This window comes from Lissotriton helveticus, chromosome 10 (genome assembly GCF_964261635.1).
Source record: "Lissotriton helveticus chromosome 10, aLisHel1.1, whole genome shotgun sequence".
Lineage (NCBI taxonomy): Eukaryota > Metazoa > Chordata > Amphibia > Caudata > Salamandridae > Lissotriton > Lissotriton helveticus.
Genome location: NC_136071.1, coordinates 433080572 through 433094683, shown reverse-complemented (window position 1 = coordinate 433094683; position 14112 = coordinate 433080572).

Genomic DNA, 14112 nt, shown 5'->3' with positions numbered 1-14112 from the left:
CATGGGGGCGCGCTGGGTGGGTGGAAATTTGTTGATCCACCAGATTCCAGAACTTTCCACCACAGAAATGTGAGGAAAATGTGTTTTTTTGTCATTTTTTATGTTTGCAAGGGATTCTGAGTAACAAAACCTGGGGGTAGGCAGACGAGTCACCCCATCCTGAATTGCCCTGGGTGTCTAGTTTTCAAAAATGTATAGGTTTGCTAGGTTTCCCTAGGTGCTGGCAGAGCTACGGCGCAAAAACAAAAGGTAGTCTTTTTGTCCGAAACGTGCTAAATTTCACTGGGAAATTGAGGTGCGACCATGCTGCGTTTTGCGCTGTTTCATGTCGCAGCCACTATGCCTACCCACGCAAGTGAGGTACCATTTTTTTCGGGAGACCTGGGGGCACGCAGGGTGGGTGGAAATTTGTTGATCCACGCAGATTCCAGAACTTTCCACCACAGAAATGTGAGGAAAATGTGTTTTTTTTGGTCAAATTTTTAGGTTTGCAAGGGATTCTGGGTAACAAAACCTGGGGGTTAGCAGACGAGTCACCCCATTCTGAATTGCCCTGGGTGTCTAGTTTTCAAAAATGTATAGGATTGCTAGGTTTCCCTAGGTCCTGGCAGAGCTACGGCGCAAAAACAAAAGGTAGTCTTTTTGTCCAAAACGTGCTAAATTTCATTGGGAAATGGAGGTGCGACCATGCTGCGTTTTGCGCTGTTTCATGTCGCAGCCACTATGCCTACCCACGCAAGTGAGGTACCATTTTTTTTGGGAGACCTGGGGGCACGCTGGGTGGGTGGAAATTTGTTGATCCACGCAGATTCCAGAACTTTCCACCACAGAAATGTGAGGAAAATGTGTTTTTTTGGTCAAATTTTTAGGTTTGCAAGGGATTCTGGGTAACAAAACCTGGGGTTAGGCAGACGAGTCACCCCATCCTGAATTGCCCTGGGTGTAGAGTTTTCAAAAATGTATAGGTTTGCTAGGTTTCCCTAGGTGCTGGCAGAGCTACGGCGCTAAAAAAAACAGGTAGTCTTTTTGTCCGAAACGTGCTAAATTTCACTGGGAAATTGAGGTGCGACCATGCTGCGTTCTGCGCTGTTTCATGTCGCAGCCACTATGCCTACCCACGCAAGTGAGGTACCATTTTTTTCGGGAGACCTGGGGGCACGCTGGGTGGGTAGAAATTTGTTGATCCACGCAGATTCCAGAACTTTCCACCACAGAAATGTGAGGAAAATGTGTTTTTTTGTCAAGTTTTTGGTTTGCAAGGGATTCTGGGTAACAAAACCTGGGGGTAGGCAGACGACTCTCCCCATCCTGAATTGCCCTGGGTGTCTAGTTTTCAAAAATGTATAGGATTGCTAGGTTTCCCTAGGTGCTGGCAGAGCTACGGCGCAAAAACAAAAGGTAGTCTTTTTGTCCAAAACTTGCTAAATTTCACTGGGAAATGGAGGTGCGACCATGCTGCGTTTTGCCCTGTTTCATGTCGCAGCCACTATGCCTACCCACGCAAGTGAGGTACCATTTTTTTCGGGAGACCTGGGGGCACGCTGGGTGGGTGGAAATTTGTTGATCCACGCAGATTCCAGAACTTTCCACCACAGAAATGTGAGGAAAATGTGTTTTTTTTGGTCAAATTTTTAGGTTTGCAAGGGATTCTGGGTAACAAAACCTGGGGTTAGGCAGACGAGTCACCCCATCCTGAATTGCCCTGGGTGTCTAGTTTTCAAAAATGTATAGGTTTGCTAGGTTTCCCTAGGTGCTGGCAGAGCTACGGCGCAAAAACAAAAGGTAGTCTTTTTGTCCGAAACGTGCTAAATTTCACTGGGAAATTGAGGTGCGACTATGCTGCGTTTTGCGCTGTTTCATGTCGCAGCCACTATGCCTACCCACGCAAGTGAGGTACCATTTTTTTCGAGAGACCTGGGGGCACGCTGGGTGGGTGGAAATTTGTTGATCCACCAGATTCCAGAACTTTCCACCACAGAAATGTGAGGAAAATGTGTTTTTTTGTCAAATATTTAGGTTTGCAAGGGATTCTGGGTAGCAAAACCTGGGGGTAGGCAGATGAGTCACCCCATCCTGAATTGCCCTGGGTGTCTAGTTTTAAAAAATGTATAGGTTTGCTAGGTTTCCCTAGGTGCTGGCAGAGCTACATCGCAAAAACAAAAGGTAGTCTTTTTGTCCGAAACGTGCTAAATTTCACTGGGAAATTGAGGTGCGACCATGCTGCATTTTGCACTGTTTCATGTCGCAGCCACTATGCCTACCCACGCAAGTGAGGTACCATTTTTTTCGGGAGACCTGGGGGCACGCTGGGTGGGTGGAAATTTGTTGATCCACCAGATTCCAGAACTTTCCACCACAGAAATGTGAGGAAAATGTGTTTTTTTGTCATTTTTTATGTTTGCAAGGGATTCTGAGTAACAAAACCTGGGGGTAGGCAGACGACTCACCCCATCCTGAATTGCCCTGGGTGTCTAGTTTTCAAAAATGTATAGGATTGCTAGGTTTCCCTAGGTGCTGGCAGAGCTACGGCGCAAAAACAAAAGGTAGTCTTTTTGTCCAAAACGTGCTAAATTTCATTGGGAAATGGAGGTGCGACCATGCTGCGTTTTGCGCTGTTTCATGTCGCAGCCACTATGCCTACCCACGCAAGTGAGGTACCATTTTTATCGGGAGACCTGGGGGCACGCTGGGCTGGTGGAAATTTGTTGATCCACGCAGATTCCACAACTTTCCACCACAGAAATGTGAGGAAAATGTGTTTTTTTTGGTCAAATTTTTAGGTTTGCAAGGGATTCTGGGTAACAAACCCTGGGGGTAGGCAGACGACTCACCCCATCCTGAATTGCCCTGGGTGTCTAGTTTTCAAAAATGTATAGGATTGCTAGGTTTCCCTAGGTGCTGGCAGAGCTACGGCGCAAAAACAAAAGGTAGTCTTTTTGTCCAAAACTTGCTAAATTTCACTGGGAAATGGAGGTGCGACCATGCTGCGTTTTGCCCTGTTTCATGTCGCAGCCACTATGCCTACCCACGCAAGTGAGGTACCATTTTTTTCGGGAGACCTGGGGGCACGCTGGGTGGGTGGAAATTTGTTGATCCACGCAGATTCCAGAACTTTCCACCACAGAAATGTGAGGAAAATGTGTTTTTTTTGGTCAAATTTTTAGGTTTGCAAGGGATTCTGGGTAACAAAACCTGGGGTTAGGCAGACGAGTCACCCCATCCTGAATTGCCCTGGGTGTCTAGTTTTCAAAAATGTATAGGTTTGCTAGGTTTCCCTAGGTGCTGGCAGAGCTACGGCGCAAAAACAAAAGGTAGTCTTTTTGTCCGAAACGTGCTAAATTTCACTGGGAAATTGAGGTGCGACTATGCTGCGTTTTGCGCTGTTTCATGTCGCAGCCACTATGCCTACCCACGCAAGTGAGGTACCATTTTTTTCGAGAGACCTGGGGGCACGCTGGGTGGGTGGAAATTTGTTGATCCACCAGATTCCAGAACTTTCCACCACAGAAATGTGAGGAAAATGTGTTTTTTTGTCAAATATTTAGGTTTGCAAGGGATTCTGGGTAGCAAAACCTGGGGGTAGGCAGATGAGTCACCCCATCCTGAATTGCCCTGGGTGTCTAGTTTTAAAAAATGTATAGGTTTGCTAGGTTTCCCTAGGTGCTGGCAGAGCTACATCGCAAAAACAAAAGGTAGTCTTTTTGTCCGAAACGTGCTAAATTTCACTGGGAAATTGAGGTGCGACCATGCTGCATTTTGCACTGTTTCATGTCGCAGCCACTATGCCTACCCACGCAAGTGAGGTACCATTTTTTTCGGGAGACCTGGGGGCACGCTGGGTGGGTGGAAATTTGTTGATCCACCAGATTCCAGAACTTTCCACCACAGAAATGTGAGGAAAATGTGTTTTTTTGTCATTTTTTATGTTTGCAAGGGATTCTGAGTAACAAAACCTGGGGGTAGGCAGACGAGTCACCCCATCCTGAATTGCCCTGGGTGTCTAGTTTTCAAAAATTTATAGGTTTGCTAGGTTTCCCTAGGTGCTGGCAGAGCTACGGCGCAAAAACAAAAGGTAGTCTTTTTGTCCGAAACGTGCTAAATTTCACTGGGAAATTGAGGTGCGACCATGCTGCGTTTTGCGCTGTTTCATGTCGCAGCCACTATGCCTACCCACGCAAGTGAGGTACCATTTTTATCGGGAGACCTGGGGGCACGCTGGGTTGGTGGAAATTTGTTGATCCACGCAGATTCCACAACTTTCCACCACAGAAATGTGAGGAAAATGTGTTTTTTTTGTCAAATTTTTAGGTTTGCAAGGGATTCTGGGTAACAAACCCTGGGGGTAGGCAGACGACTCACCCCATCCTGAATTGCCCTGGGTGTCTAGTTTTCAAAAATGTATAGGATTGCTAGGTTTTCCTAGGTGCTGGCAGAGCTACGGCGCAAAAACAAAAGGTAGTCTTTTTGTCCAAAACGTGCTAAATTTCATTGGGAAATGGAGGTGCGACCATGCTGCGTTTTGCGCTGTTTCATGTCGCAGCCACTATGCCTACCCACGCAAGTGAGGTACCATTTTTTTCGGGAGACCTGGGGGCACGCTGGGTGGGTGGAAATGTGTTGATCCACGCAGATTCCAGAACTTTCCACCACAGAAATGTGAGGAAAATGTGTTTTTTTGTCAAATATTTAGGTTTGCAAGGGATTCTGGGTAACAAAACCTGGGGGTAGGCAGACGAGTCACCCCATCCTGAATTGCCCTGGGTGTCTAGTTTTAAAAAATGTATAGGTTTGCTAGGTTTCCCTAGGTGCTGGCAGAGCTACATCGCAAAAACAAAAGGTAGTCTTTTTGTCCGAAAAGTGCTAAATTTCACTGGGAAATTGAGGTGCGACCATGCTGCATTTTGCACTGTTTCATGTCGCAGCCACTATGCCTACCCACGCAAGTGAGGTACCATTTTTTTCGGGAGACCTGGGGGCACGCTGGGTGGGTGGAAATTTATTGATCCACCAGATTCCAGAACTTTCCACCACAGAAATGTGAGGAAAATGTGTTTTTTTGTCATTTTTTATGTTTGCAAGGGATTCTGAGTAACAAAACCTGGGGGTAGGCAGACGAGTCACCCCATCCTGAATTGCCCTGGGTGTTTAGTTTTCAAAAATTTATAGGTTTGCTAGGTTTCCCTAGGTGCTGGCAGAGCTACGGCGCAAAAACAAAAGGTAGTCTTTTTGTCCGAAACGTGCTAAATTTCACTGGGAAATTGAGGTGCGACCATGCTGCCTTTTGTGCTGTTTCATGTCGCAGCCACTATGCCTACCCACGCAAGTGAGGTACCATTTTTATCGGGAGACCTGGGGGCACGCTGGGTGGGTGGAAATTTGTTGATCCACGCAGATTCCACAACTTTCCACCACAGAAATGTGAGGAAAATGAGTTTTTTTTGTCAAATTTTTAGGTTTGCAAGGGATTCTGGGTAACAAACCCTGGGGGTAGGCAGACGACTCACCCCATCCTGAATTGCCCTGGGTGTCTAGTTTTCAAAAATGTATAGGATTGCTAGGTTTCCCTAGGTGCTGGCAGAGCTACGGCGCAAAAACAAAAGGTAGTCTTTTTGTCCAAAACGTGCTAAATTTCATTGGGAAATGGAGGTGCGACCATGCTGCGTTTTGCGCTGTTTCATGTCGCAGCCACTATGCCTACCCATGCAAGTGAGGTACCATTTTTTTCGGGAGACCTGGGGGCACGCTGGGTGGGTGGAAATTTGTTGATCCACGCAGATTCCAGAACTTTCCACCACAGAAATGTGAGGAAAATGTGTTTTTTTTGTCAAATATTTAGGTTTGCAAGGGATTCTGGGTAACAAAACCTGGGGGTAGGCAGACGAGTCACCCCATCCTGAATTGCCCTGGGTGTCTAGTTTTAAAAAATGTATAGGTTTGCTAGGTTTCCCTAGGTGTTGGCAGAGTTACATCACAAAAACAAAAGGTAGTCTTTTTGTCCGAAACGTGCTAAATTTCACTGGGAAATTGAGGTGCGACCATGCTGCATTTTGCACTGTTTCATGTCGCAGCCACTATGCCTACCCACGCAAGTGAGGTACCATTTTTTTCGGGAGACATGGGGGCACGCTGGGTGGGTGGAAATTTGTTGATCCACCAGATTCCAGAACTTTCCACCACAGAAATGTGAGGAAAATGTGTTTTTTTGTCATTGTTTATGTTTGCAAGGGATTCTGAGTAACAAAACCTGGGGGTAGGCAGACGAGTCACCCCATCCTGAATTGCCCTGGGTGTCTAGTTTTCAAAAATGTATAGGTTTGCTAGGTTTCCCTAGGTGCTGGCAGAGCTACGGCGCAAAAACAAAAGGTAGTCTTTTTGTCCGAAACGTGCTAAATTTCACTGGGAAATTGAGGTGCGACCATGCTGCGTTTTGCGCTGTTTCATGTCGCAGCCACTATGCCTACCCACGCAAGTGAGGTACCATTTTTTTCGGGAGACCTGGGGGCACGCAGGGTGGGTGGAAATTTGTTGATCCACGCAGATTCCAGAACTTTCCACCACAGAAATGTGAGGAAAATGTGTTTTTTTTGGTCAAATTTTTAGGTTTGCAAGGGATTCTGGGTAACAAAACCTGGGGGTTAGCAGACGAGTCACCCCATTCTGAATTGCCCTGGGTGTCTAGTTTTCAAAAATGTATAGGTTTGCTAGGTTTCCCTAGGTTCTGGCAGAGCTACGGCGCAAAAACAAAAGGTAGTCTTTTTGTCCGAAACGTTCTAAATTTCTCTGGGAAATTGAGGTGCGACCATGCTGTGTTTTGCGCTGTTTCATGTCACAGCCACTATGCCTACCCACGCAAGTGAGGTACCATTTTTTTTGAGAGACCTGGGGGCACGCTGGGTGGGTGGAAATTTGTTGATCCACGCAGATTCCAGAACTTTCCACCACAGAAATGTGAGGAAAATGTGTTTTTTTCCCCAAATTTTTAGGTTTGCAAGGGATTCTGGGTAACAAAACCTGGGGGTAGGCAGACTAGTCACCCCATCCTGAATTGCCCTGGGTGTCTAGTTTTCAAAAATGTATAGGATTGCTAGGTTTCCCTAGGTGCTGGCAGAGCTACGGCGCAAAAAAAGGTAGTCTTTTTGTCCAAAACGTGCTAAATTTCACTGGGAAATGGAGGTGCGACCATGCTGCGTTTTGCGCTGTTTCATGTCGCAGCCACTATGCCTACCCACGCAAGTGAGGTACCATTTTTTTCGGGAGACCTGGGGGCACGCTGGGTGGGTGGAAATTTGTTGATCCACGCAGATTCCAGAACTTTCCACCACAGAAATGTGAGGAAAATGTGTTTTTTTGTCAAATTTTTAGGTTTGCAAGGGATTCTGGGTAACAAAACCTGGGGGTTAGCAGACGAGTCACCCCATCCTGAATTGCCCTGGGTGTCTAGTTTTCAAAAATGTATAGGTTTGCTAGGTTTCCCTAGGTGCTGGCAGAGCTACGGCGCAAAAACAAAAGGTAGTCTTTTTGTCCGAAACGTGCTAAATTTCACTGGGAAATTGAGGTGCGACCATGCTGCATTTTGCGCTGTTTCATGTCACAGCCACTATGCCTACCCACGCAAGTGAGGTACCATTTTTTTTGGGAGACCTGGGGGCACGCTGGGTGGGTGGAAATTTGTTGATCCACGCAGATTCCAGAACTTTCCACCACAGAAATGTGAGGAAAATGTGTTTTTTTGTCAAATTTTTAGGTTTGCAAGGGATTCTGGGTAACAAAACCTGGGGGTAGGCAGACGAGTCACCTCATCCTGAATTGCCCTGGGTGTCTAGTTTTCAAAAATGTATAGGTTTGCTAGGTTTCCCTAGGTGCTGGCACAGCTACGGCGCAAAAACAAAAGGTAGTCTTTTTGTCCGAAACGTGCTAAATTTCACTGGGAAATTGAGGTGCAACCATGCTGCGTTTTGCGCTGTTTCATGTCACAGCCACTATGCCTACCCACGCAAGTGAGGTACCATTTTTATCGGGAGACCTGGGGGCACGCTGGGCGGGTGAAAATTTGTTGATCCACGCAGATTCCAGAACTTTCCACCACAGAAATGTGAGGAAAATGTGTTTTTTTGTCACATTTTTAGGTTTGCAAGGGATTCTGGGTAACAAAACCTGGGGGTAGGCAGACGACTCTCCCCATCCTGAATTGCCCTGGGTGTCTAGTTTTCAAAAATGTATAGGATTGCTAGGTTTCCCTAGGTGCTGGCAGAGCTACGGCGCAAAAACAAAAGGTAGTCTTTTTGTCCAAAACTTGCTAAATTTCACTGGGAAATGGAGGTGCGACCATGCTGCGTTTTGCGCTGTTTCATGTCGCAGCCACTATGCCTACCCACGCAAGTGAGGTACCATTTTTTTCGGGAGACCTGGGGGCACGCTGGGTGGGTGGAAATTTGTTGATCCATGCAGATTCCAGAACTTTCCACCACAGAAATGTGAGGAAAATGTGTTTTTTTTGTCAAATTTTTAGGTTTGCAAGGGATTCTGGGTAACAAAACCTGGGGTTAGGCAGACGAGTCACCCCATCCTGAATTGCCCTGGGTGTAGAGTTTTCAAAAATGTATAGGTTTGCTAGGTTTCCCTAGGTGCTGGCAGAGCTACGGCGCAAAAACAAAAGGTAGTCTTTTTGTCCGAAACGTGCTAAATTTCACTGGGAAATTGAGGTGCGACTATGCTGCGTTTTGCGCTGTTTCATGTCGCAGCCACTATGCCTACCCACGCAAGTGAGGTACCATTTTTTTCGAGAGACCTGGGGGCACGCTGGGTGGGTGGAAATTTGTTGATCCACCAGATTCCAGAACTTTCCACCACAGAAATGTGAGGAAAATGTGTTTTTTTGTCAAATATTTAGGTTTGCAAGGGATTCTGGGTAGCAAAACCTGGGGGTAGGCAGATGAGTCACCCCATCCTGAATTGCCCTGGGTGTCTAGTTTTAAAAAATGTATAGGTTTGCTAGGTTTCCCTAGGTGCTGGCAGAGCTACATCGCAAAAACAAAAGGTAGTCTTTTTGTCCGAAACGTGCTAAATTTCACTGGGAAATTGAGGTGCGACCATGCTGCATTTTGCACTGTTTCATGTCGCAGCCACTATGCCTACCCACGCAAGTGAGGTACCATTTTTTTCGGGAGACCTGGGGGCACGCTGGGTGGGTGGAAATTTGTTGATCCACCAGATTCCAGAACTTTCCACCACAGAAATGTGAGGAAAATGTGTTTTTTTGTCATTTTTTATGTTTGCAAGGGATTCTGAGTAACAAAACCTGGGGGTAGGCAGACGAGTCACCCCATCCTGAATTGCACTGGGTGTCTAGTTTTCAAAAATTTATAGGTTTGCTAGGTTTCCCTAGGTGCTGGCAGAGCTACGGCGCAAAAACAAAAGGTAGTCTTTTTGTCCGAAACGTGCTAAATTTCACTGGGAAATTGAGGTGCGACCATGCTGCGTTTTGCGCTGTTTCATGTCGCAGCCACTATGCCTACCCACGCAAGTGAGGTACCATTTTTATCGGGAGACCTGGGGGCACGCTGGGTTGGTGGAAATTTGTTGATCCACGCAGATTCCACAACTTTCCACCACAGAAATGTGAGGAAAATGTGTTTTTTTTGTCAAATTTTTAGGTTTGCAAGGGATTCTGGGTAACAAACCCTGGGGGTAGGCAGACGACTCACCCCATCCTGAATTGCCCTGGGTGTCTAGTTTTCAAAAATGTATAGGATTGCTAGGTTTCCCTAGGTGCTGGCAGAGCTACGGCGCAAAAACAAAAGGTAGTCTTTTTGTCCAAAACGTGCTAAATTTCATTGGGAAATGGAGGTGCGACCATGCTGCGTTTTGCGCTGTTTCATGTCGCAGCCACTATGCCTACCCACGCAAGTGAGGTACCATTTTTTTCGGGAGACCTGGGGGCACGCTGGGTGGGTGGAAATGTGTTGATCCACGCAGATTCCAGAACTTTCCACCACAGAAATGTGAGGAAAATGTGTTTTTTTGTCAAATATTTAGGTTTGCAAGGGATTCTGGGTAACAAAACCTGGGGGTAGGCAGACGAGTCACCCCATCCTGAATTGCCCTGGGTGTCTAGTTTTAAAAAATGTATAGGTTTGCTAGGTTTCCCTAGGTGCTGGCAGAGCTACATCGCAAAAACAAAAGGTAGTCTTTTTGTCCGAAACGTGCTAAATTTCACTGGGAAATTGAGGTGCGACCATGCTGCATTTTGCACTGTTTCATGTCGCAGCCACTATGCCTACCCACGCAAGTGAGGTACCATTTTTTTCGGGAGACCTGGGGGCACGCTGGGTGGGTGGAAATTTATTGATCCACCAGATTCCAGAACTTTCCACCACAGAAATGTGAGAAAAATGTGTTTTTTTGTCATTTTTTATGTTTGCAAGGGATTCTGAGTAACAAAACCTGGGGGTAGGCAGACGAGTCACCCCATCCTGAATTGCCCTGGGTGTTTAGTTTTCAAAAATTTATAGGTTTGCTAGGTTTCCCTAGGTGCTGGCAGAGCTACGGCGCAAAAACAAAAGGTAGTCTTTTTGTCCGAAACGTGCTAAATTTCACTGGGAAATTGAGGTGCGACCATGCTGCATTTTGCACTGTTTCATGTCGCAGCCACTATGCCTACCCATGTAAGTGAGGTACCATTTTTTTCGGGAGACCTGGGGGCACGCTGGGTGGGTGGAAATTTGTTGATCCACGCAGATTCCACAACTTTCCACCACAGAAATGTGAGGAAAATGTGTTTTTTTTGTCAAATTTTTAGGTTTGCAAGGGATTCTGGGTAACAAACCCTGGGGGTAGGCAGACGACTCACCCCATCCTGAATTGCCCTGGGTGTCTAGTTTTCAAAAATGTATAGGATTGCTAGGTTTCCCTAGGTGCTGGCAGAGCTACGGCGCAAAAACAAAAGGTAGTCTTTTTGTCCAAAACGTGCTAAATTTCATTGGGAAATGGAGGTGCGACCATGCTGCGTTTTGCGCTGTTTCATGTCGCAGCCACTATGCCTACCCATGCAAGTGAGGTACCATTTTTTTCGGGAGACCTGGGGGCACGCTGGGTGGGTGGAAATTTGTTGATCCACGCAGATTCCAGAACTTTCCACCACAGAAATGTGAGGAAAATGTGTTTTTTTTGTCAAATTTTTAGGTTTGCAAGGGATTCTGGGTAACAAAACCTGGGGTTAGGCAGACGAGTCACCCCATCCTGAATTGCCCTGGGTGTCTAGTTTTCAAAACTGTATAGGTTTGCTAGGTTTCCCTAGGTGCTGGCAGAGCTACGGCGCAAAAACAAAAGGTAGTCTTTTTGTCCGAAACGTGCTAAATTTCACTGGGAAATTGAGGTGCGACCATGCTGCATTAAGCGCTGTTTCATGTCGCAGCCACTATGCCTACCCACGCAAGTGAGGTACCATTTTTTTTGGGAGACCTGGGGGCACGCTGGGTGGGTGGAAATTTGTTGATCCAAGCAGATTCCAGAACTTTCCACCACAGAAATGTGAGGAAAATGTGTTTTTTTGTCAAATTTTTAGGTTTGCAAGGTATTCTGGGTAACAAAACCTGGGGGTAGGCAGACGAGTCACCCCATCCTGAATTGCCCTGGGTGTCTAGTTTTCAAAAATTTATAGGTTTGCTAGGTTTCCCTAGGTGCTGGCAGAGCTACGGCGCAAAAACAAAAGGTAGTCTTTTTGTCCGAAACGTGCTAAATTTCACTGGGAAATTGAGGTGCGACCATGCTGCATTTTGCGCTGTTTCATGTCGCAGCCACTATGCCTACCCACGCAAGTGAGGTACCATTTTTATCAGGAGACCTGGGGGCACGCTGGGTGGGTGGAAATTTGTTGATCCACGCAGATTCCAGAACTTTCCACCACAGAAATGTGAGGAAAATGTGTTTTGTTTGTCAAATTTTTAGGTTTGCAAGGGATTCTGGGTAACAAACCCTGGGGGTAGGCAGACGACTCACCCCATCCTGAATTGCCCTGGGTGTCTAGTTTTCAAAAATGTATAGGATTGCTAGGTTTCCCTAGGTGCTGGCAGAGCTACGGCGCAAAAACAAAAGGTAGTCTTTTTGTCCAAAACGTGCTAAATTTCATTGGGAAATGGAGGTGCGACCATGCTGCGTTTTGCGCTGTTTCATGTCGCAGCCACTATGCCTACCCACGCAAGCGAGGTACCATTTTTTTCGGGAGACCTGGGGGCACGCTGGGTGGGTGGAAATTTGTTGATCCACACAGATTCCAGAACTTTCCACCACAGAAATGTGAGGAAAATGTGTTTTTTTGGTCAAATTTTTAGGTTTGCAAGGGATTCTGGGAAACAAACCCTGGGGGTAGGCAGACGACTCACCCCATCCTGAATTGCCCTGGGTGTCTAGTTTTCAAATATGTATAGGATTGCTAGGTTTCCCTAGGTGCTGGCAGAGCTACAGCGCAAAAAAAAAAGGTCGTCTTTTTGTCCAAAACGTGCTAAATTTCACTGGGAAATGGAGGTGCGACCATGCTGCGTTTTGCGCTGTTTCATGTCGCAGCCACTATGCCTACCCACGCAAGTGAGGTACCATTTTTTTCAGGAGACCTGGGGGCACGCTGGGTGGGTGGAAATTTGTTGATTCACGCAGATTCCAGAACTTTCCACCACAGAAATGTGAGGAAAATGTGTTTTTTTTGTCAAATGTTTAGGTTTGCAAGGGATTCTGGGTAACAAAACCTGGGGGTTAGCAGACGAGTCACCCCATCCTGAATTGCCCTGGGTGTCTAGTTTTCAAAAATGTAAAGGTTTGCTAGGTTTCCCTAGGTGCTGGCAGAGCTACGGCGCAAAAACAAAAGGTAGTCTTTTTGTCCGAAACGTTCTAAATTTCTCTGGGAAATTGAGGTGCGACCATGCTGCGTTTTGCGCTGTTTCATGTCGCAGCCACTATGCCTACCCACGCAAGTGAGGTACCATTTTTTTTGAGAGACCTGGGGGCACGCTGGGTGGGTGGAAATTTGTTGATCCACGCAGATTCCAGAACTTTCCACCACAGAAATGTGAGGAAAATGTGTTTGTTTGTCAAATTTTTAGGTTTGCAAGAGATTCTGGGTAACAAAACCTGGGGGTAGGCAGACGAGTCACCCCATCCTGAATTGCCCTGGGTGTCTAGTTTTAAAAAATGTATAGGTTTGCTAGGTTTCCCTAGGTGCTGGCAGAGCTACGGCGCAAAAACAAAAGGTAGTCTTTTTGTCCGAAGCGTGCTAAATTTAACTGGGAAATTGAGGTGCGACCATGCTGCATTTTGCACTGTTTCATGTCGCAGCCACTATGCCTACCCACGCAAGTGAGGTACAATTTTTTTCGGGAGACCTGGGGGCACGCTGGGTGGGTGGAAATTTGTTGATCCACCAGATTCCAGAACTTTCCACCACAGAAATGTGAGGAAAATGTGTTTTTTTTGTCAAATTTTTAGGTTTGCAAGGGATTCTGGGTAACAAAACCTGGGGTTAGGCAGACGAGTCACCCCATCCTGAATTGCCCTGGGTGTAGAGTTTTCAAAAATGTATAGGTTTGCTAGGTTTCCCTAGGTGCTGGCAGAGCTACGGCGCAAAAACAAAAGGTAGTCTTTTTGTCCGAAACGTGCTAAATTTCACTGGGAAATTGAGGTGCGACCATGCTGCGTTTTGCGCTGTTTCATGTCGCAGCCACTATGCCTACCCACGCAAGTGAGGTACCATTTTTTTCGGGAGACCTGGGGGCACGCTGGGTGGGTGGAAATGTGTTGATTTACGCAGATTCCAGAACTTTCCACCACAGAAATGTGAGGAAAATGTGGTTTTTTTGTCAAATTTTTAGGTTTGCAAGGGATTCTGGGTAACAAAACCTGGGGGTTAGCAGACGAGTCACCCCATCCTGAATTGCCCTGGGTGTCTAGTTTTCAAAAATGTATAGGTTTGCTAGGTTTCCCTAGGTGCTGGCAGAGCTACGGCGCAAAAACAAAAGGTAGTCTTTTTGTCCGAAACGTTCTAAATTTCTCTGGGAAATTGAGGTGCGACCATGCTGCGTTTTGCGCTGTTTCATGTCGCAGCCACTATGCCTACCCACGCAA